Here is a 25,079-nt window from a genome sequence, read left to right as displayed (position 1 = left end):
TATTTATTGAAAAAAAATCCACACAAAATTCAAACCCATGTTGTTCAAGAGTCAACTATATTTTTTAAAACCTATTTATGAGACAAATGCAAATTTAAACACTGCATATTTGATTATATGTGGAATTAATTATTAATTACTTTTAGGTGTATTAATAATACTATGGTTACATTTTTTTAAAGAAATCTTTATTTTTTAGAAATGCAAACTAACATATTTAGAGATGAAATTGTTAAAGGCAAAAAGCACCAAATGTTAGACCTCAGTCCTTGAGTTTTGGCTAAGAAAGAATTCAAAGCCAAGACTTAAATACAAGCAAAAGTTTATTTAGAATGTCATAGAGGTAGAAGAAGTGAGCCAGCTGGGCTACATGGTTTGGGAAACAAGTTATAGAGGCAAAAGAAGGGCCCTTGGAGCTTAGGAGAAAGAAAACAAAGGTATAATGTGCCTTGAGGGAAGAAAAGGGGAGGAAAGGCCAAATAGAATATTTCATCAGCTTTCTAGGTAGTCTCTACTGACTGTGTTGGAACCAAGGCAGGGGGGTTATTAGTCATCTCAGCTGGTCCTGATGTCAGCCATTGCATTGCTCTGGCCAGTATTGTTGCTTTTCTGGGACTGGAGCTGAAACACAACTGAGGCCTAGATGTTGTCTCTAGGGCAGTGGTTCTCAACCTGTGGTCCGAGACCCCTTTGGCGGTCGAACGACCCTTTCACAGGGGTCGCCTAAGACCATCCTGCATATCAGATGTTTACACTACGATTCATAACAGTAGCAACATTAGAGTTATGAAGTAGCAACGAAAATAATTTTATGGTTGGGTCACAACATGAGGAACTGTATTTAAAAGGCCAGAAGGTTGAGAACCACTGCTCTAGGGCTTACTGCTTAGGGAGTGGTCGTGCAAGGGCTTGTATGGAAGTCATATGAGGCTACTCTCTGCCTCCCTTGTTCCTCCTCTAAGGGTGTCTACCACATGACTAGCAACAAGCCAGAGAAGGAAAAGTCAGGAGTGTGGGGAGGGGCTGAACCACATAACCATCAATCTGAAAAGTCAGAGGGTCTAAACCACATATGCTGGGGAGAAAAGGTCACACTGGTGGTGAGGTCCTACCCTACAATTGTCCATTGTTGGCCCCCAGGGATTTCTGGCCTGGGTGACCTTCTGTACCTGGCCTGTGGTTCCTACTCTGCTCATGTCTGTCTAACTGCCTACTATGTCAAAATAATATAACATCTTGAATTTGTTTCAAAAATAATACTGGAAGGGGAATTTGGAGATGTCGGTTAACAAAGGATGAGTAAATGTTGAAATGTTTTAGCTTTGTAATAATTCTTGATATCAGCCAGGCTAAGTTCTCGTACTTTGTTCTTCTTCAGGAAGGACTCAAGTATTCATGTCCCTTTGTTGTTCTGCTTATATTTTTAAATCCATTTGTTAAAAACTCTACTGAAATTTTTATTGGAAAAAGAATGGGTGATGAATATATAGGAGTTAATTATTCTGCTTTCCTTCTTTTTTATTTTTAGAATTACAAGAAATTAATTTTTAAAATCCAAAGGAGAAAAAACATAATCCCCTACATTTTGAACACATAGTATCAGTTTTGTTGCTGTATTTGGCACCCTAAAAACTCCCCAATTATTTTCATTCAGTCTCCTATTCTCACCAAATCCACAGACCACCTTTGGGGTCAAAGTTCTCTCTGGATGGTCCACTCACATGAGCCTCTGGAACTGCCTCAGAGGTCCTAGAATATCATCATCCGAAACCTAAGAAACCAACCCCAGGAACCTGCATAGGTTTTCCCCATACTCTGGGGGCCACAAGGGTCTCTGGAGCGCAGGCGTGAGAAACGAGGGTGTTTATCATGAGTCTAATGCAGGGGTGGGCAACCTTTTTGTGAGTGCGTGCCAAAACCAGCAAAATCTCTGACTCAAAATTCTTCTGCGTGCCAATCCTAATTTTTTGAGAACATGTTACGCCTACTTGATATCTCTTAAAGTGTACGTATGTGAAGAACCTTGAAGAAATAATAAAATTCATTCGAGCGACAAAAACACAGTATATGATGATGAAAAATACATTTATTTTTTAATGTATACATGTACACTGATAGTCCGACAGAAAACTTTATGAGTCTGTTAGATATTATCAGTGGAACTTTTGCTGCTGCATCACTGATGACAGAGATTTTACATCAGATTTATATTTCGTGACCTTCAGAGATATGCACGAGCTCCTACTTTCATCCGTCAGGCTACTCCTATAACGAGACTTAACAAAAATCATCCCTGAGAACAAAGATTCACAAGCGTATGTGGATGAAACCAAAACACTGGTCAGATCTAGGAAGGCAGGGAGAGTTAAGGCAGAGGCATAGAAATTGCTCTTCCCTTCTCCCGTCAATCCATGTCTATGGTCTTTAAGATAACTTGTTATGTAAAATTATTTATTTATCTAAGATGCACCTACACTGAATTTATCTGAAAAATAAAAAAGTTGATAGTAAGAAAAAAATTGTAAATTGAAGATTATAAGAGAGAGTTTCGCATGTCAGCAAAAGTTACTGGCGTGCCATGTTTGGCACGCGTGCCAGGGGTTGCCCACCCCTGGTCTAATGGCATCCTCTGTCCTTCAGGCAATTCTAGGAGCAGAGAAGTCCACCCTCCCTCTCTCAGCCATGGTTTTGACATTTTAGTTCCTTTCAACCTCCAAGCAAATTGGATCTGAACACAGATGTGTGGGAAGAGAAGTGACAACAAGTCAAGGCTTAATTTTAATGCAGAGCTTTTTCTTCCCCAGTGCAGAAGTCTTATTAAAGAAGCAGCAGGATGCTGACAGGAAACTGTAAGTAGAAATAACACTTACTATAACAAGTCAGAACAGCAGGCAGATAGGTTTGTTTGTTTGTTAATTATATCTGGTTTTATTTTCTAATGACTGCCTGAAGAAAGGATCAAGCCATACACAGAATGCATATGTAACTTGTCCACACTTAAGAAATGTAATCTATAGCTCTTTTCCATATAAAGTGTTAACCTTAACTTCAACTGAATGCCTACACAGCCATGAATCAGAAAAGATATGCAACTTGTAAAATGAGGACTCAAATGAGAGAGAAAAGAAAAAAAGTGCTTTGAGGAGCAGGGTTGGGAGTGAATTAACTGCAGCAGTGTTTTTAAGTTGTCCTGGGGGTAAATTAAGCCTTTTAGTGTGTGTGTGTGTGTGTGTGTGTGTGTGTGTAATGAGTAATTACTAAAAGGAGTCAGCATAGTTCACATCTTGGCATTTTAATCCAGAATTAGGATTTCACACCATACATTCATGCTCTATGTGTTTCTGTTGTTTGGGTTGTTTTTTTTAAATAAAGGCATTTTATAGTATAACTATAAATACCTGCAAAACCAATCGACGATACCTCAGAAATCAGTTCTGGGCAGACAGAGCAGTCTGAATCATTTAGACAAGAACAAAAATACACATGATTGATAACATATAATAAGTGAGGGGGAAAGCAGATTATTAACTAGATAATTCATAGTATCCTCTCACTTCCCAAAGGGATTGCCCTCCTTCCTTTTCCCTTAGCACTTCCTCCCCGCTAGCCTAGACCATCTTCAAAACTCTGCATTAAACAGGTGCCCCCTTCAGGAAGCCCTCCCTGGTTAACTGACCTGATCCTGTCATTCTGCTCCTCATTGCCCCAAGAAGCACGTCTGTATTTTGCCTTTGTTCCTTAGTAATTTGTTTTATATCATTATTAAAATGTCCCTGTGCCTTTATGTCTTTATTTTATCTATGTAGGGATGATGTGAAATTTCCTCCTCCCCCCTCCCCCCTTTAAAAACACACACACAAAAAAAACTAGGTATTCTTCTTATCATTGAATCAAGTGTTCCTTCAGGCTTGCTTGAATTTTACTAATCAACTAAAAAAAACAGCCTGTGGGCTAACGCAAGGCTGAGTCAGCATAGATGCCAACTCAGGGCAACAGTACCTCCTTCTCAAAGGGACTGGCTTGGATGAATTCAGAAGTTAATGCAATGTACAGCTTGGGGAAGTTTGACATAATAAAGGGGTTTGAATTCCTCCAGCCACTGATTGTTGAGTCCCTCTGGGGAGAAAGAAGGAAATAAAATTCTTTATCAGATTCTCAAGTCCATGGAATTCTGATAAACAACAGACATGGTTAATTCAAGATGGGAATGAGTTAAGGTAGAGCAGGAGGTTGAGGAGATTGAGAATTGATTTATTAAGGACTGAAGTAATGGTATTTTCTATTTGAAAAATTCTCCACGTGGAATTTCTTGCCTTCTCTTTACTGGTACCCAGAGTAATCAGGAGGCTATCCTGAGGCTGTTTTAGCGAAGACATTTAGGCTTACACTTAACCATTAGCATATGCTGGGATTTGGGCAGAGGGGAGAAAGTTGATGTGAAGGCACACATCCTTTTTACCACGGAGGCCAAGGAGAGAATCCAATCTGCAGATTGTCCCAAAGTAGCTTTCCCTCCACCAGCACTCACACATCTCACAGTTTTCAAGAAAACCACTGGAATCTCCAAAGAGGACATAAAGATGACCAATAGACGTATGAAAAGATGCTCAATGTCAATAATCATTATAGAGATGCAAATTAAAACCACAATGAGATATATCACCTCACACCTGTCATAATGACTAGCATCATCAATCAACAAACAACAAGTGTTGGTGATGAGGATGAGAAGAAAAGGGAACCCTGTGCACTGTTGGTGGGAATGCAGACTGGTACAGACACTGTGGACAATAGTATGAAGGGTCCTCAAATTTTTTTTAATGGAATTGCTTTGTGACCCAGGGATTCCACTTCTGGGTATATATCCAAACAAACCCGAAACACTAATTTGAAAGAACATATGTACCCTGAGGTTCATTGCAGCAATATTTACAACAGTCAAGCTATGGAAATAACTCAAGTGCCCATCAATAGATGAGTGGATAAGAAATGTGTGGTACAGCCAGTGCCCTCTGCAGTCCCAGATCTGTCTCTTGCTTCAACAGTGTTTGGACGAAACAGACCCAGGAACACCCCTTCTTCCAGCTTCCGGTCACCCTCCTGCATCTCATCCAGTCACCACCTTCTGAACCACCTTCGGGACCAGCCAACACACCAGTTTCTTTTTTACCTTAACTCCTTATTGCCCAACCACCATGAGCTCCCAAATTCGTCAGAATTATTCCACCGAGATGGAGGCTGTGGTCAACCACCTGCCCAACCTGCACCTGCCGGCCTCCCACACCTACCTCTCTCGGGGCTTCTATTTTAACCAGGATGATGTGGCTCTGGAGGGCGTGGGTCTCTTCTTCTGGGAGTTGGCGGAGAAGAAGCATGAGGGCGCTGAGCGTCTCTTAAAGATGCAAAACCAGTGCGGTGGCCACATTCTCCTCCAGGTCGTGCTGAAGTCTCCCCAAGATGAGTGGGCAAAACTCAGGGCGCATGGAAGCCGCCCTGGCCTTGGAGAGGAGCCTGAACCAGGCCCTCCTGGAGCTGCGGGCCCTGGTTCTACCCGCAGACCCTCAGCTCTGTGACTTCCTGCAGAACCACTTCCTGGGTGAGGAGGTGAAACTCATCAGGAAGATGGGCGACACCTGACTCACCTCTGCAGGCTGCTGGCCCCCAGGCTGGGCTGGGTGAGTATCTCTTTGAAAGGCTCACCCTCAGGCACGACTAGGAGCCTGTGGAGCCCAGAGGCCCTTGAGAGGCCGCTCTGCATTCCCCTCATGTCTGGCTTTTACCTGTGCCTCTCCCCGAAACTACTAGCCATTCTTTTAACCACCCGGAAGCCCTCTTCTGTGCACTGGATCAAATGAAACAATAAAGCCTTTTGCAGAAAAGAGGAGGAGGAGGAGGAGGATGACGAGGATGACGAGGATGACGAGGAGGAGGAGGAAGAGGGAGGAGGAGAAGAAGGAGAAGGAGAAGGAGGAGGAGGAGGAGGAGGAGGAGGAGGAGGAGGAGGAGGAGGAGGAGAAGGAGGAGGAGGAGGAGATGGAGAAGGAGAAGAAGGAGGAGGAGGAGGAGGAGGAGGTGGAGAAGGAGAAGAAGGAGAAGGAGGAGGAGGAGGAGGAGGAGGAGGAGGAGAAGGAGAAGGAGAAGGAGGAGGAGGAGGAGGGAAAGAAGTATGTGGTGCATATGTACAATGGAATATTGCTTGGTCATAAAAAGAATAAAGTCTTCCCATTTGCAACAGCATGAATGGACCGAAAGGGCATTATCCTAAGTGAAATAAGTCAGTCAGAGAAAGACAGGTACCATATGATTTCACTTATATGTGAAATCTAAACAATATAAACAAACAAACAAAACAGAAACAGACTCATACATACAGAGAACAGGCTCCAACCCAAAAGAGAAGGACACAGATGTGTGACTGAGGCCTCACCACCTGAGCGACAGAAGGACTCCGAGATGAGTCCATAGGTTTCTCTGTGAGTTATTTGATTGAGACCGTTGCGAAATGAGAAAAGTATCCATCAGAGGAGTCAACAGAAGCAGTCTTCCATCAGGAGTGCCCTGGAAAACTGTGAGCTGAGAATGTGGCTGAGGGTGGAGGTGCTAGTTTTATTTATCAGCAGGCTGCCTGGCAATCCCAAGTTGGTCCCAATTCTATGTCCTCAGGGTGACAGTCACAGAAAATAATGTTGAGCTACTTTCCTAAAAAGTAAAGAATATACACAGTATAATTTTGCCTTGCTTTAAGCTATGCTGATTTTAAAAATCCAAACAGATAAATCCCTAAAGAATTCTTGACTTTATAATACATCTCGCCACAAGATGGCCTTAAAACGGAAAGTCCCGTTGTAGTACATTGTAGGCAGGGCTGGACTTAACAAAAGAAGAATTCATCTGCAGCGCTGAGCCGCACATCTGCTATGTAAAGGCAGGCAGCCTTGTAGTTGATCCAAAGTCATAAATAAAAGAAGCTGCAGTCATTCTTCACCAACATTATTCAATCGAGTAATCTAGAAGAGCACTCTCAACAACAATCTTCCTGTCAGTGGCTACATTATTAGACGGCGGCTTTCCAGTTTCCTGTGTGTTGACAGGAAGCGGATCCCCTGAAGTAGAAAGAATAACACAATGTATACCCATGGGATCATTCCTTCAGCCCCATGAAATATTCAGGGCCAGTGTGTCTACACATAGCTACTTCCACTGCAGTGGGAAGGCTGAAGTAACAGATGGGCATGCAGTGATTTCCAGGAAAGTTCTAGAACGGAGTATGTAGATGATGATTTGTGAGCATTAGGAATTAGGAAGTGATCACTCAGAGTCAGCCTAGGTTCACTAAATAAATTTTTTTAAAAAGATAAATGGTATCCTTTTTTTTTTAGAGTTACTATACCACTAAAGTTGAGAAACCCCATAGATGAAACTAACTCAGATTCTGATGATGCATTTGCAAATGCAATTATATGGATTTATATATTCTGTACAAAATGATAGATGAGTAGATTCATGTGATCCTGGAGGGAGAGCCCTCATAGTATATCACAGGAATCTCTCCTACTCAGCACTTTATCAGTGTCTAGAATAAAGTTTTAGAAAGCCCTGTTATCAAAAGCACATAGTCTACAAAGCTGGAAGACTAACAGTTAGACAGCAGCATCTACATTTAAACGTTTCAGTGGAACGAAAGAACCCAAACAAACAAAATAGAGTTTATAAAAGATAAATATAAAATTTTGCATCTGGGAATTTATATTAAGACAAAATCTGGTTGGCCATGGTTTTTATTTGGGTGGTTAATGAGTCATGGATTTTTAAAACAGCAACGAAAAGCTAATAGATTCTTGGCCGTTAATATTTATTTTCTCCTTGGTTATCAAGGATTCTTATTTTCTTTATACCCTTCTGAATTTTCCAAATTTTCTACAATGAGCATGTGTTATTTTTATGACTAGAGAAAAAGTACTCTTCATATTTGAAAATATTTGAAGGACTGTCAATGGAAGTTGGAGCGGGCTATTCTGTATAGGCTTAGAGGCTAGAAGTAAGAAAAATGGCTTGAAGTTATAGAAGACAACTTTAGGCGAACTGTCCAGCTCACAGGGGAGTGAGTGCCTGTCCCCGGAAGTGTCCACCTAGACACTGGCTAACTGCAGAGGCGGTGTAGCATAGCACAGGGGTTAAAAGCTCTTGCTCTGCCAAACTTCCTGGGTTCAGATCTTGACTGTGCCACTTACTATGCCTATGACCTCAGAGAGCAGTTCCACTCTGTCTCCATCTCCATGTACCTCTCATGTACCTGAGCCTCTCCCCGAAACTACTAGTATTCTTTTAACCGCCCTGAAACCCTCTCCCATGTATTGGACCAAATGAAACAATAAAGCCTTTGCAGCAAGAAGAAGAAGAAAGAGGAGGAGGAGAAGGAGGAAGAGAAAGGAAAGAAGTATGTGGTACATATGTACAATGGAATATTGCTTGGCCATAAAAAGAATAAAGTCTTTCAATATGCAACAGCATGAATGGGCCGAAAAGGTATTATCCTAAGTGAAATAAGTCAGTCAGAGAAAGACAGGTACCATATGATTTCAATTATATGTGAAATCTAAACTATATAAACAAACAAAACAGACTCATACATACAGAGAACAGGCTGATGGTTGCTATACAGCTCCAACACAAAAGAGAGGACACAGATGTGTGACTGAGGCCTCGCCACCTGAGTGACAGAAGGACTCTGAGAGATGAGTTCATAGATTTCTCTTTGAGTTCTCAATTGAGACAGTTGAAAGGTACATGATGTTAACTGTACTTGCCCATGGAATTGGGAAGGATTAAATGGGTTAATCCATACAAATGGTCTTAAGACAATAACTGATCTATGCACAATAAACATTAGCTATTATTATCTGTCAGGAGAGACGTGGAAAGGATTTCTGTTTTGCCTGAGAAACTGAACTAAGTGATTATTAAGGTTTCCCTCCAATTCCAAGATCTTAGGGTTCCAGGTGGGAGATCACCCTTCCTCGGGTGGTCCTCTCTCATTACCTAACCCTTTAGTCCTGAACAGCATCCTCACCTGGAATTAAGTATGTTTGGGTGATGTGAGGCCTAGCATAAGTGGCTCCATTTAGGGCATTTTTCTTGTGTTTTATCACCTGATTATAAAGCTGGGGGAAATAAGACATCAAGAAAAGCTTATGGAGAAGGCTCTGTGTGGGTTGCTTTCGCAAACATTATATCATTTAATTCTCAGAATACTCTATGATACATGGATCTGAGCTTCTGCTCAAGATTAGAGAAATCTGCTTTGGTGCTTTGCTGAGAGCTCCAGGCTGGTCCTTTTACATCCCCAATGGCCTTCCTGCCAGGCCCAGAATGAGAGAGGTGTTTCAGTTCACAGCAGCACTTTTTTCTGAGCATTTCCATACTTCTCCCGGCCAACCCAACTGCTGGAAAAGCTTTGCATTTTATCTTCTCAACTTTCCCCTTTTCCAACTTGTGTTTCAGACAAATAATTGTGGTCATTGCCCAATAAAACCGAAGTGCACAAATATGTGGGGAAAAAAGAAAGAAAGAAAGAAAGAAAGAAAGAAAGAAAGAAAGAAAGAAAGAAAGAGGATTTTCTGAGTATTTACCAGGGTCCTGATACATTATTCTTTTTAAAGCCACCAACCTCGACCCAACCCCCATTGTCAAAGCCCTTCTCATCTCTCAATTGACAGAACCAGAGCAAACCACTGAGCAGGGCTTCTAGGAGGAGGTGAGGTTTCCAAGAAATAGAAGGTAAATCTCTTCCCCTCTCCATTTTTCAACTGTATATTCAGTCTATCCTTGCCACTAGGGACCCTTAGGATCAACAGTCCTTGTCACTTGTCACCGTACTGTAATGGCAATACCTATGAGAATATCTCATTATTCGGCTTTTACTTCACATCAGAGACCAAGGCTAAGATCTGAATTCCCATTAACTTCTCTTGGTATCTTATTTTCCCCAGCTTTATAATCAGGTGATATAAAAAGCGTAAGTAGAATGCTGAAAATGGATTACCAGTCTCATAAAAGCAGTCCCCAAAGAGTCTGTTCCTAAGAAACAGCAGCTCTAATCTCAAAGCACTTACTACTTCACAGGGCAAATACACAGGACAAGTCTCTAATCCCATAGTGCCCTGAGGATTGCTGAGGTGGATCAGAGACTCAAAAGGTGCCCCACTCCCATCTGAGGAGAATCCCCACTTCCTTCCCTTTCCAACCTTTTACTCCCGCCCCACCTGCTCTCCTCCCTCACTCCCCACACCTCCTCCAGGTAAAAGTGGGGGAGGTATTCTTCCCACAAGTGAGCACTGGCCTGTCCCCAGCTGAGTTCCGTAATAAATCCGTCAACAAAAATTTATTGAGTACCAGCTCTGTGTAAGACTAGATTCAGCCTCTTTCGTTATCTATCATCTGCATCGATCATTAAGAATGAGGGGGGAAGGGAAAAAAAGAATGAGGAACATGGGGAGCATTTGAGTGTTGCTCCCGATATATGTCATCAGTTTACCTCAAACTCTTTTTTCCATCAGAAAGAGGAAAAAAAAGAATGAAGAACATAACACTTTGAAAACATGTCCTGTAGAAATGCTGAATAATATTGATAACTAATAATAAGCCTAAGCAGAAAGCAGACTTTACTCAGATAAAATTACCTGAGGAGGACAATGAATCTACTGATAGAGCGAGTCAGCACCCACACACTTGTGCTATTTGTGAAAGTGGCATTCTTTATTCAGCTTTGAAGCCACACCTGGCCTTCAAAGCCTGTCTGTTTCTCAAACACAAGGCCCTTGCATGCTTTCTCTTTTTAATATACATGTAGCATTGTCTTTTTCGCTGGGATAATTTCAAGGTGCGGGCTCTTTGTTCAACAAGAGCAAGTAGGAGGGAAAATGTCAATGCGATTTTATTGTGTGTTCAATTTATTGATTCATTCTTTCCTGGTCCATTGCTGCAAGCCTGCTGTGCTGAAGGTATTAATGCCAGGCACTGAGATAGCGGGGTTAATAAGACAGAGTTGGGCCCATGAGTAGCTCACAATTTAGAGAGCACCCACACAAATTATAGCAATTTAGTGTTACAGGTGCCATGACAGAAATTTGTAAAGCCATTATAGTAGGAGCCCAAAAAGCCATTAGAGCGCGTTCTCTGTGAAAGATCATCCATTCAAATGTAGAAGAGATGACAAATGGCAACTTGGCCACAAGGGTATAACATTTCAGATTCCTAATCAAACATCCGCTTTCTATGCATTCTGTCACTCAGTGGCTAATCTTTCTAGATACAAAAGAATTTATTTCTAGCAGTAATGATAGTCAAGCTTAGGAGGTGTGGTATTGGCTTGATCACATGTGTGAGATGTTTTTCTTTTTTATTGAATTTATTGGGGTGACATTTGTTAATGAAATTACATAGATTTCAGGTGTACAATTCTATCATACCTCATCTATGTATTGTATTGTGTGTTTACCACTCCAAGAGTGAGATGTTTTTAACTGAGGTTTGTGGTTTGCATATTACTCTACAGAAAAATCCACAATCACTGTCCATATTTTCTGGTTCTCCTCAGGCTGACCTGTAAACAAAATAAAGCAATGGCTGTAATTTATTCTGCAAAAATGTTCTGGCTCAGTATCTATTAAAGTTGCACATCCTATAGTTGTGCCTTCACTATTTAAAATATATCTGGTGAAATTTGAATAAGGTTTGTAGTTTAATTAATAGTTTTGTACTAATGTTAATGTCTTTATTTTTAAAATTGTACTATGGCTACTTAGATGTAAAAATTGGGGAACTTGGGTGAGGGAATAGATGGGAAAGCTCTGTACCAATTTTGCAACATTTTAGTAAATTTAAAAACTATTTCAAAATAAAAAGTAAATAAGTATATATGTGAATAAAAATTAGTATGCATGTATGTATGTATATGAGATGGGTGCTATTCCATGTATTCCACAAACTATTACCAATCAGACAAACTAAATATGGAAACTGAAAGCAAAAAAATGGAAATATTTATAACAATTTAACATTTCCACAATATTTAAGCATATGAACATTTTCCTAGAAATGTAATTTTATTGCATTGGTAGGTAGTCTGCTGGCAGAATTCGTCTTGCTCAGGGAAGTTCAGACTTTAGTCTATTAAGACCGTCAACTGATTGGATAAGGCCTACCCACATTATAGAGGTAATCTGCTTTACTGGAAGTCTCCTGATTTCAATGTTAACCTCATCCAAAAAATTTTTTTACATAATCATCCAGAATAATAATGTTTGATCAAATATCTGGGTTCCATGGTCCAAGAGTGCAGTCACTACAGAACCATTGCTCTAATTTCCCACACAAGTAAAGTGATGCTCATGGCGATGCAACTCTCTGCGTTATATGGAGCAAGAAATGCTGGATGTTCAAGCTGGATTCAGAAAAAGAGGCACTCAGTATTTAATTGTGAGCATTCGCAGAATACTGGAGTGCTCCAGAGAATTTCAGAAGGTTAGTCTATGTTTTATAGATACAGTAAAACCTTTAACTGCATGGACCATGAAAAGCTATGGGTTGCTCTGAAAGAAATGAGTGTGCCTCAGCACTTGATTGTCCTGGTACATAACCTGTATGGTGGACGGGAAGCCACTGTCAACACAGAATATGGAGAGACAGAATGCTTTCCTATAGGCAAAGGTATCACACAGGGGGCATTCTGACTCCCTATTTGCTTAATCTGTATGCAGAACATATACAAAAACTGAGCTTTGACTCAGAGGAAGAAGGAGTGAAAATTGCTGGAAGAAATATCAATAACTTAAGATATGCAGATGATACCACCTTACTGGCAGAAAGTGGCAATGATTTGAAACGATTTCTGATGAAAGTGAAAGAAGAAAGTGCCAAAGCAGGACTGCATTTGAACATCAAGAAGACAAAAATCATGACTACAGAAGAAATACACAACTTTAACATTGACAATGAAGACAATGACATTGTTAAAGATTTTGCTTACTTTTATTCAGCCATCCTTTCAGAGACTGCATTCAAGAGATCAAGAGAAGGCTGAGACTTGGAAAGGCTCATCAAGAGCAAAGATGTGTTGCCCAGCTGGTGTGGCTCAGTGGTTGAGCATTGACTTAAGAACCAGGAGGTCACAGTTCGATTCCCTGTCAGGGCACATGCCCAGGTTATAGACTCAACCCCTGGGGGTGGGGGGGGGAGGGTCGTGCAGGAGGCAGCCGATCAATGATTCTCTCTCATCATTGATGTTTCTCTCTCTCCCTCTCCCTTCCTTTCTGAAATCAATAAAATATAAATAAATAAATAAATAAATAAATAAATAAATAAATAAAATAGTTGCATTAACTAAAAAAACATTCAGACCGAGAATGCTCATTTCATGTGGGAACAGGGTAAAATACTGGAGCAGTGGCCTGGCTAAAAGGGGAAAGGATAGAATCACTTTTTTATTCTCAACAATGAGCCTAAGCCAGTGATGGCGAACCTATGACATGTGTGTCAGAGGTGACACGCGAACTCATTTTTTTGGTTGATTTTTCTTTGTTAAATGGCATTTAAATATATAAAATAAATATCAAAAATATAAGTCTTTGTTTTACTATGGTTGCAAATATCAAAAAATTTCTATATGTGACACGGCACCAGAGTTAAGTTAGGGTTTTTCAAAATGCTGACACGCCGAGCTCAAAAGGTTCGCCATCGCTGGCCTAAGCCATTAAAATCTACCTTTGCCCTTTGATACAGTTTGTATTGCTCTAATTCAGAGGTTCCCAAACTTTCTCAATTCATAGCATCTTCATGTCTCACTAATTTTTTCACAGAGCCCTTAGGCCACAAGAAATACCTAACATAAATATGTATGCAACAGTTAGGTCCTAATAACTTAGTTGTTTGAAAAAAACCCAATATACATAAATTGAAAGACAAATATTTTAATTTTATTCTTAATCACAGTTGCTTATAAAAGGGTGTGTAAGCTGAACATCATCTCAAATCTTGGAAACTGTGAAGACACCACCACCTGCACATCTTGCTCCACACTGATTTTCAGTCGGTACTTGCATTTTATAACAGCTGAGAACCCACTTCTCGAAGATAAGACATCTTTGAAAGGAATGGAGAGCAATCTAATGTTGAAACTATGAATCATCTTGACCTAGTAGTTCATTCACCTGGCATCTAACAGATGTCAAGTATTACCATGTACTCCTTGACATTTAACATATGCCACAGCGCCCCTAGGAGTTTGCTATGGTATCCTGGGTACTTGGAGCATAGTTGAGGACTCATAGTTCTATTCTTTTTCTATTTTTGATTCTGATCCCTCATTTGTGTGGCTAACACTCAAGAAGCTGTGTTCTTCCCTCCTCTGTTCTTTGTCTATGGTGAAGGTTAGCAAAGACTGGAAGACCCCCAATGGCCAGTCATCCCAAATATGTGCCTCCAGAGAGAATAACGAAATCTGTGACTCTGTTATATATTTAAATAAGAATACCGTTTTCAACTATGTTCATTTTCTAACATTTAGATCAAGACTGAGAGCAGTACAAAAATATGTATAATTTTGTACCTTTCCCACTAATTTTTAATCATTCTCAATCACATCTTAATCTAATCCTGATTTTTCTATTAAATTGTATGATTTCATTTACCCTAAATTCCTGTCATTGTAGCCAAAAGTCCCTTGGATAATGTAAGTGGCTCTGATAGGAGCACGTTGGGGCTTAAGCATAGCTTGAAATTAAAAGCCTATTTCTGCCGAAACTGGTTTGGCTCAGTGGATGGAGCGTCGGCCTGCGGACTGAAAGGTCCCAGGTTCGATTCCGGTCAAGGGCATGTACCTGGGTTGCGGGCACATCCCCAGTAGGAGATGTGCAGGAGGCAGCTGATCGATGTTTCTCTCCCATCGATGTTTCTAACTATCTATCTCTCTCCCTTCCTCTCTGTAAAAAATCAATAAAATATATTAAAAAAATAAAATAAAATAAAATAAAATAAAATAAAATAAAATAAAATAAAAGCCTATTTCTTTCATCTGGGTCAATACCTTCTCTTCATGATTACTGTTGTCAAGACCATCAAAATATGAACTATTTATCCTGTTTGCCTGCTGTCAACAGTTGGGAAGACGGCCTCCCTCTGTCTCCTGTTTCTAGCTTTTTCCTGGCTCATTTTCCATAGGCAGAGCAAAGGGGAGAGACAGACACATACATCTCATATCTTCTACAAGACCGTCTCTTCCCAGCAATAACAAAAAAGGCTCGCTCACTCTCTCTCTCCCCTCCCTTTTTATGAAGATCTCTTAGCTTCTTTTATCTTCTATCTACTGCCAGCTACCCACAGTGGATACAACCTGCCTCTGATATCAACCTGCTGTCTTGCAATGGAGACTATATTCCCTTTCCATGGAGAAATCCAAGCTTATCAGAACATTTTTTAAAAATATGTTTTTATTGATTTCAGAGAGAGGAAGGGAGAGGGAAAGAGAGATAGAAACATCAATGATGAGAGAGAATCATTGATTGGCTGCCTCCTGCACACCCCACATTGAGGATGGAGCCCAAAACCCAGGCACGTGTACCCCAAGGGGGAATCAAACCGTGACTTCCTGGTTCATAGGTCCACACTCAACCAATGAGCCACCATGGCTGGGCAGAACATACTTTTTAAAACCTCTTTCCTAACAAACGGAACATAATTGTAGACAGTGGCCTAGAGTGGTTTTGCGCACAGGGACAGGGATCTGATGGCAGCCCTCCACCGCTGTTCCCATTTCCCCAGCTTGATGTGGAACTTCCCACTTCTTTCTTGCTGGAGCTTTTCTGCGAACGAGATGTCAACAAATATATTGGATTCTTTATACTTTAATCTGTTTAACATTTGAATGTGTTGAAAGAGTTAGGCGCATTATTCATTCAACTATAGCTACTTTCTACTTTCTGATTACCTGGGGGAGGGGAGCTCTTAACAGGGTACCTGTTTGGAGCAGGTATCCCAGAAGCCACCTCGATCGCTGTGTTTAGAATCCAGCTGGCACACAGCCTTCATGGGAAGGCTAATGCTCGGTGTTCAGGAAAAATTAAAAGCCTAGGAAAATACAGGCCCCCAGGGACCAGAACAAAGCAGCTGAATGATGGTGCCTTCTGAGAGAAGAGGTAAGAGTTTTTTCTTGCCTTGCTCTTGGGGATAGAAGTGAAGTCAGAACTTCTTTGCAACAGTGAGTGACTAATTCCTCATCAGAGGGCCTGGTGCTTTTGCAGAGCTGATTTCATGAGTGGTAAATGAAGGGTCTTTCCAAGTGAGAGCTGACAGAGGAAGGACCAGAGAAAAAGTACAACCGCATCCCTAACCATTACACACATTGGAAAATGGGAGGACATTTTTAGAAGAAGAGAAACCGGGCCACCCCCAGATCTTCAGACACATTTTTTTCCTTCCTGACTCATCGGGCTAGGAAAGCCTGGTGAGAAGGGATTGGGGAGGGAGCCTGCCTTTTCTGGCAACATGGGGCATTTTGATTTCAGATTCTGCAAATCTTCAAGAACAGACACGGTGTGCTAGTGTTCTAGGCTGGAGGCCAGCAGCAGTTCGGCTGCAGACGAAGCGCGTCAGATGGCTGGTGCTGTCAGCCAGAGACCCAAGGACTTTCCTGGGGCTGCACCTCTCCGGAAGTTTGAAGATGTCGGCACAGGTCTGCCTTCTGAAACGTGCAAATGTCACCAGCCGGGAGTGGCAGATGCCAAGAGGCGACTGAAAACAGATCTCCATCTGGTAATGGGTTAGGCTTCCCGGGACACAGATTAGAATAGTTTGAAACAAAGTGACGGAAGCACCGGCTTGGCTTTTCACATGTTGTTATGGTCTCTGGGTCATTTCCTGCCTTTGGAATTTACTTCCTTTCCAGGCTCAATAAAACCAGATGATCACAAGAAAGAAGTTGGGATTTTTCTTTGCCTCTGGCCCAGTGGAGGGGCAGCTCTGTGACTGTGAACTTGAATCTCCACGGTGGTTTTAGCCTCCTGTGCTCCTGTTTGCTCACACTGAGCCCAGGAGGGTGAAGCCTTAGGAATGGAACAGTAAATTAGGGACGGGAGCCACCTCCCGTGGAGTCAGCTGAATCCCCTTGTTCCTAAAAAACAAAACGGGAAAGAACAGACTGGGACGGGTGCACATGATGCTTTGTGGAGGGGAGCTCTTTACTACAGTTCCCCATGTAGGGACGCAGCCCCCCTTGAAGGAAGGAGGTTGAAACCAGCTCCACGCGGCCCCACCCTTGACTTGTAGGGGTCAACCAGCAGGCCAGTTAGGACAGTGACATTTGCTATACAATGACCTGCTTTGTTTTTATTTTATCGATATTTATCTCCCACAGAAAAGAATTAAGGTTAGCAACAACGATCTTTGTAGCATTTGTATGCTCATTTTTTGGGGTACTTTGAAGCTGACGTGAGTCTTTATTGTAAATTCTCTCTGCAGCCCCCAGTATGTCTTGGACACCCCTGTAGTTCTACAGTGCAGAGACCCCTACCCCCCAGAAGCCAAAGTGAACCCTCTTATTCCAAGGGCTATAGGAGCCAGTCAAAATAATGCGGAAGCTGCTGCCACTATGTGTGTCTAAGTCTGAAAGGTTTGTCTCTAGAGAGTGACCCTCAGTCACATGTTCCTTCCGGAAAGCCAGCTCGTGCAGCCCCTGTTGTCTAGAGGAAGCCTGTGGAACCTGTTCGAGTCCAGAGCCCACCTCTCTCTAGACTGAGAGATCCGAGCTCACAGCTTTAGAGGTAGGGGTCATCTTTGCCCCACCCTGTCATAACACTGCTAACCGGGCAGCAAGTGTCCAGTTGATGCAAAGGAAGTGGCAGCTGGTGATCAGCTTTTATCCTGGGCTACCCATCCCCAGAAACAAGAAACAAAACTCCCCCGTCCCCCACCGCCTTGACAGAAAGCCAGGTTATTACTGTGCTCAAGAGTGAATCAAACTGACCTTTCCAAAACACTCTGTCTCACCGGGTATCCACAGAAATGGTCTCCTGTGACATTCACAGCGATGATTCCAACAACATTTAAGATGTTCTAGGGGAAGTAAGTACCTAGGAACAGAGTTGGCTCTATAAATACGCAGGGTCAGAAACACCTGCAGGGTATGATTTCCGAAGCACCAGGAAGTCTGCTCAAGGGCCCCAAATTTCCCCCACTAAAGACTTCTCTGGAAACCTACGGCATTCTGTTTCCATGTTGGAGTGTAATCCGGGGCTGGTAACTTTGTAAACCATTGCATTTAAACTTGGTGGGTCTGATTGCACAGGTGTGTCAGGGGGCCAGGAATTTGCATTTTTATCAAGCTCACCTGCAGATGTTGGTGCAAGGGGCCTATGGCCCATACTTTGGAAAATTGTGCTGCAGAGAATTGTGAGTCATTGTCACATTCGCATGGATTGACTGGTGATGCGGGATAGCACCACACCTGAATTCTAGGCGTTGGCCCTCTGTGGGCAAAACAAGTTCATTCTCCACCACGGAAAGCCTCAGGACCAGATGATGACCTCTATAGGTTTAGTCGGGGGCTGGTTTCTAAAGTACGGTCCAAAGGCCTGCAAAGTATGAGGATTGGCCCAAAGGGTCAGAGGGGCCAGGGCTTCTCCAGCGTGCCCTGCACCTTCCCTGAAGCTCTGCAGTGCAGAAATCCCTAGACACAAGGAGGAGCCTCTTGCCCCAGGACTGCAGTCTGTCTTGGTGTCTGAGGTCTTGGGATACAAGGACAACTGTAGTAGATTCATCTCCTTTCTTTGCCTTCAGTCATTTACAAATAGGGGGAAAGGAAAGGAAGAAGAGATTTATTTAGTGCTTTACATGCACTGTTTTTTAAATTCTCAAATAACCCTAGTCTCGTTAGTCTCCTTTTGAAGATGAGACAATTGAGATTCAAAGAGACTGAATAACTTGCCTAAATTCCCAACGTCATATGGCTCCTGAATGCTTGAGCTGAAATTTGAACTCTTGCCTGTCAAGGTACAAGTTCCATGTTCTTTCCACAAAACTATTCATAATCAAAAGTTTTGCTGTGGCCATTCTGAAGGCCTAGATGTTTTGAGACCCTCAAAATAAGCTTACATCTCCCTGGCTGTTATGCACACCTGTTACCCACTCTGTTTCAGAATCTCCCCACATCCTTGCTCTTTATTGCATCCCTGACCTCCAACCCCTCAGCCCTGCTCATTTCTTATTCCCACGACTTCTTGACCCCTAGGGGTAAAATATGCTGCCACCTCTGCTGGGCCCAGGAGGACTTTTCTGGTCTGCAATTATTCTAGTCACTGACTTCAAGACCAGTGGTTTTCATGGCTTGAGAATCCCCAAAAGCTTAAGAGGCATTTGTGTACTAACTAAAGTGAAACCCCTCCCCTCCCCTTCTCCCCTCCTGCTCCTCCCCTTCTCCCCTCCTGCCCCCCAGATCTCTTCTCAAAGGGCACAGATGTAGGAAACCTGAGTCAGCCCGTACCCTTCTATTAGTCAGTCCCCTCAAACCTCAACGTCCTAGTAACAGAGATTATTCTGGGATACTAGGCACCCCCTAGTGGGAGTAATGGAGAGAGAAGAGAGATTGCTTTGATACTGTTCTCAATAACCCACGCACCCCCAGCTTCCACCCCTCCTCGTTGGCCTTTGCCTTCCAGCCCAGTTCACTGTTCTTGGAATGACTCATTGTTCCCACGATGATTGGGCCTTTTGCTCCATAAAGCCCTCCCTGAGTTTACGGGCATAATGAACTAAAATTAAGCAGAAGGCAATTCAGGCAGAACAGTAGGAAAAACTTCCTATGGCGACAGCTCTTGAATCCCTGTAATTCCTTATAAGGCAAACTGAGTAAGACCTGACTGCACTGAGCAAAACAATAGAGAATATCTTGGAAAGATATTTTTGGAAGAGAGGAGGATGAGGGAAAGGCTACTTTCCTGATTTCAAGATAAATGTTAATGCCCACATCTGACACACTTACCTTGATTTCAAGACATATTAATGCCTGGTGCTATGTCTTATCGCCTCACATTTCACCATTTTGAAATAAACAGATAAAGCCCCGTCCCAGCAGAGGGACAGTCCATCTGTAGTTGTGGGACATTCTGAACATTTGTCACTATCCCTCACTCTTAGAAGACCATGACCGTAACCCTCATGACAGGGGATGAGCCCTACTAGTATTACGTTTCAATCAATAAACCATTTTCTGAGTACCTACACTATCCAAGGCTCAGGTAAAATTGATCTTATGTATTTTCTGTCCACATCTACTTTAGCCCTCCATCCAAAGAAGGGCTTTAATAAAAGATGGGGAGAGCTAACATATTTGAGTGCATGTACTAAGAATTCTTCTGGGTGTATTCACAGTCCAAATTTTAGTTCAATAGCTGATCATCTGCTCACTGGCAGGGGTCAGCCAATCTGATCCTGTGGCCCAATGCCTGTCCCCAGGGGTTGCTACAATTACACAGCATGCCACCTCTGTATGACTTTAGTTGCTATGGTCTTACCCGTTCCCGGGTTTGAGTCATGGACTCATTAGTGCCCACTCCCATTGGCCTTCTCTGATAGTTCCCCGGAACTGTGATCATAACGCTAGCAATCCCACTGCAGAGTGTTCTCTGCGATGGCTCCTGCCTCATCTTGAACCTAGTTGCTTAGACCAGTGGTCGCCAACCTTTCAGACCTCACGGACCACCAGTGGACCACTGGTTGGCAACCACTGGCTTAGACAGTCTAATCTCAGAACTGCTTACAATGTTAAGCCTTTTCATCTTTTCTTTCAGAGCCATTGGTGATGTTCATCTCTGTGACAACCACAAATTTGGGAAGCATCTCTCCCCTCAGGCACTTCCATTTTTGTGTTCAGATTGGCAGCCTTCCCAACTCACCAGAGGCCTCACAGAATGAAACCCTCTGTGGAGGGTTAGAGGAAAAATTGGACGTAAGTGCGTTGGGCATCTGGGAGAAAGAAGAAAGGTCAAGGATGCTCCAGCTTGGTTGGCCTCTCTGATCAAGGCTTGACAGAAGCTGGGATTTCTTCCTGCATAACTTGGGCTTGAATTAAAGGCATTTTTTTAGTCTGAAGACCTCTGGCTTCACTCTGGGTGGAACACTCAAAGGGCAGAGTAAGGTCCCCAGCTGGCAGGAAGGACACACTGACCCCTGGCCCCAGTGCCTTGGCCAATCTGGGAAGAAGACACAAAGGCTGTGGTGACTTAGCTGAGCCACCTGGGGTGCTTCTGTCAGTGCAAACTGTCCTCATCTGTGTCAGCTGGCCTTGACTTTGTGAGAAAGGGTGGTGATGTGTTTATGTGCTCAGAGGAGAAAACCTCCTGGAGAGAGAATGAGAATTAAAAGTAATAAACCCAACTAGTGGCTGCTTTGGGTGGCTGGAAACGAAGGAATCCTCAGACAAGGGGCCCCAGCTCCAACATACAGAGATAAGGGAACTTTCACTACTTCTGTTTCTATTTTAGAAGAAATAAAAAGCAAATCATAAATCTAAAGATGACGGTCCATTCATCTGGGGAGAGAATTAAACAAGCTGTTACATTCCAAGCAGATATTAGGACTGCAAAAGTGAAGACTTTTAACCTGCTAGTGGGAATGTTTCTTTCCTGAAAGTCACCAAAGATAAGGTTCCAAAAAAATTACTTTTCAGGCAGGTTAAGAAGCATTCATTTGGGCTGTCTGTAGTGAGCTGGATTCTTAGCACTGGATGCTTTCTAAGAAAAAGTAAAAGGTGAGCAAACAAAGCTATTATGAGAAATTCAGGAGTGTGATTTGTCGATAAAGGTGAAGAGGGGGTGATTCAGCTGATCCAGAGCTGCAAAAAACAGAAAGCAATGGTTTTGCAGCTTGGGAGGTGCCCAGAAGGGATGATGCCCCTGGTTCATGCCTTTAAGAAACCAACATTGAGCTCCCAAGGCAGTGCTTGTGGGCAGGGGACAGGTCTAAGCTGTCTGCCAGTGCCTGCAGCGTTAGATATCGGTGTGCATTATCTGCTACTATCCCCAAGGGAAGGAAGTTTTGTGCCAGCTGGAAATCTCCCAGAAAAGACAGGTATGTAGCTCTTGGATGATGTCCAAGGAAACCAAGTGAGGGCTTGAACTCTGGCCAGAGAAGCAGGGTGTGTACACCTGGGGAAGCTGGGTGGGAGTCATTAGACTACACTCAGGCAGGGGAGCGTGGGGTGTGGCGTGTCCATGAAGAGTGGGTGTGAGCATTCCAGAGCCTGGACACTGTTTATGGAAGATGCTTCGGTAAATACAGAACATGAGTTCCTCTGGCTGTCCTACAACCTTTTCTCCTGCTGAGTTTCGGGTTCTTTTGAAGCTCCAACATAAAGTTCTCAATAAAGTTGAAGCTGAGACATAGATGGGACACAATGGCCAGATCTGCAGCACAGAGCCAAGGAGATGAGGCAAACCCTTGGACTTGAAGTAGGAAGCTATGCTTCTGAATCACAGCAATGAAAGTTAACTCCATGTCTTCATCCACTTAATTTTCCTTCTCACTCTCTGGTGACCTTTTGACCTTTTACCTTCCTTCTTGCTCTTTCTCCCACGGATTTCCAGTGGTTAGCTGGAGCCACTTTGGTCCACCTCCCAACTCTGTGTTCAGTAATGCCACAAGGCAGCTTACCACCAGCCATGGTGGGAGTATTTATATTACAGAAAGAACAAATGCTATAAATTTGAGGTTTGTTTATTTTTTTCTGAATAGCCAATTGTTAAAACATTTACCAGTACACCATGCCTGTAACTGAGTTTTTACATGGAAGAGGGGTTGGTGAACTGAAGGGGCACAATGTAAGAAGTTTGGGAGGCAAATGGCGAAGCCCAGTATCTAGAGCAGCGGTTCTCAACCTGTGGGTCGAGACCCCTTTGGGGTTGAATGACCCTTTCACAGGGGTCGCCTTAAGACCATCGGAAAAACACATATATAATTACATATTGTTTTTGTGATTAATCACTATGCTTTAATTATGTTCAATTTGTAACAATGAAATTGGGGGTCACCACAACATGAGGAACTGTATTAAAGGGTCACGGCATTAGGAAGGTTGAGAACCACTGCTCTAAAGGAAAGTGCTGGGTTGCCAAGACTGGTTCTGCCCTCCTCATGGACACACACTCCACCCCAACACAAACCTTGGATTCCATGCTTAACAGTTGCTCAAAAAGAACCTGCTCTTGTGTCTACAATGACATGTAGACATTGTTTTCTGGTGATTTAGGGTTTTTTTTTTATCTTCCCACTTGAACATTTTCTTGAGGTTTATGTTGCAAGGTATAATAAGTACAACTGTTGGTCCTTCTACCACAACAGCCATTGAGGAGTAGCAGCCATGGCTCTGGGCTACCCCATGGCCATGGCCTCAAGTAGGGCCACAAGGTGACCAAGAAAGTGAGCAAGCTGAGGCCCAGTGGTTACCATGGGCACCTCAGTAAGCATACCAAGTTCATGCAGGGCATGATCTGAGAGGTGTGTGGCTTTGCCCTCTATGAGTGGCACACCATGAAGCTGCTCAAGGTCTCTATGAACAAGAGGGCCTGAAATTCATCAAGAAAAGGGTGGGGACACACATCCGTGCCAAGAGGAAGAAAGGAGCTGAGCAATGTTCTCGCAGTCATGAGGAAGGCAGCAGGCAAGAAGGACTGAGCCCCATCCCTTCCGTAGGTAATAAAACCTGTTCAGGAAAACAAAAAACAGAAACAACCTAGGTCCAGAGTGTTTTTCCTATTATGGATTTAAAGTGTGTTCACATAGATTCACTTCCTCTTTTGCTCTTCCAACCACCCATATAATAGTATGTGTTCCCCTTCCCTTGTATGTGCTTCCCATTGACCTTTGTCTTCAACATCTTATCTCTTCCAAAAATATCCCTGAGCTGGATAATTATCACTCCCTCTAGAGTACATTTTTTAAACTTTAATGTACAGGCAAATCACCAAGGGAATCTTGTTAAAAACCAGATTTATATTCAGTAGGTCTGACTGGGACCCAAGATTCCCCATTTCTAACAAACTCCCAGGTGCTGCTGCTGGTCAGCAGGTCACTCATTTAGTGGAAAAGGCTCCAGACTGCTCATGTTAATCCATCTGCCTCTTCTGCTTGAAGAAGTCCCACTGGAAGGGACAGTCTTCAAGGGAGATTGGACCAGTAGTGGAATCATAACCAAACAACCAGATCTATATGCCAAGTAGGGTTAGATTCTCTTTCAAGAATTTGAACTAGAATGCTATCCTAGCCTGGATTCTCCACAAAGTAGAGCCTGAGATAGAAGTTTGCACATAGTCATTTATTTGGGAATACCAGAAAATAGGAGGATATGGGGAGTGAGAAATAAAAGGAAGAAAAAACAATACAAGGATGTGTGGTTGAACTGATGATCTCAAACGGCACCAGGTACTCAGCCCCGTGGGACCTGCTAATGGGCCTTCAGAAAGACATCTCAGTACTGCCTCAAACATTTATACAGCCTTTCCTTTAGAACAGTGGTTGGCAAACCGTGGCTCGAGAGCCACATGTGGCTCTTTGGCCCCTTGAGTGTGGCTCTTCCACAAAATACCACATGTGGGAAAGTATGTACAGTGCGATTGAAACTTCATGGCCCATGCGCAGAAGTAGGTTTTCGGCCTGGGCGAAACAAGTCTACAAGACGAGTGTGGATGGGAGAGTTGGAAGGGGTCAACCTCAGCGAACATACCTCAATCAGATTGAGGACGTTTTTAGCAAAGGCCAGCTTAGGAGTGCCCTAATTAAGTTAATAACAATGTACCTACCCATATAGTTTAAGTTTTAAAAATTTGGCTCTCAAAAGAAATTTCAACCATTGTACTGTTGATATTTGGCTCTGTTGACTAATGAGTTTGCCGACCACTGCTTTAGGAAAATACTGATTAAATGCTTCAAAACCTTTATTTTCCAGTTTCTAAATAATGACTTGATTCCTTAGCATCCTCTAAAAGTCACCAATAAATTTTACTTTAGTATGATTATGAACTCATGGATGATAAAGA

The 25,079-nt window shown here is 42.7% G+C and overlaps 1 protein-coding gene and 2 pseudogenes across 3 annotated transcripts in view; 2 read left to right on the top strand and 1 right to left on the bottom strand.

Moving 5' to 3' along the window:
* Positions 1-25,079, bottom strand: part of TMEM178A (transmembrane protein 178A) — a 205,050-nt gene that overhangs the window by 134,977 nt on the left and 44,994 nt on the right. The window lies entirely within an intron of this gene.
* Positions 5,196-5,716, top strand: LOC139019397 (ferritin light chain pseudogene; annotated as a pseudogene).
* LOC139019396 (large ribosomal subunit protein eL36-like) lies at positions 23,405-23,718 on the top strand (annotated as a pseudogene).

Source organism: Myotis yumanensis, unplaced genomic scaffold (assembly GCF_028538775.1).
Source record: "Myotis yumanensis isolate MYYU_CA2020_CCGP unplaced genomic scaffold, mMyoYum1.0.hap1 SCAF_11, whole genome shotgun sequence".
In the NCBI taxonomy this organism is placed as follows: domain Eukaryota; kingdom Metazoa; phylum Chordata; class Mammalia; order Chiroptera; family Vespertilionidae; genus Myotis; species Myotis yumanensis.
This window is presented reverse-complemented; position numbering and strand designations above follow the sequence as displayed.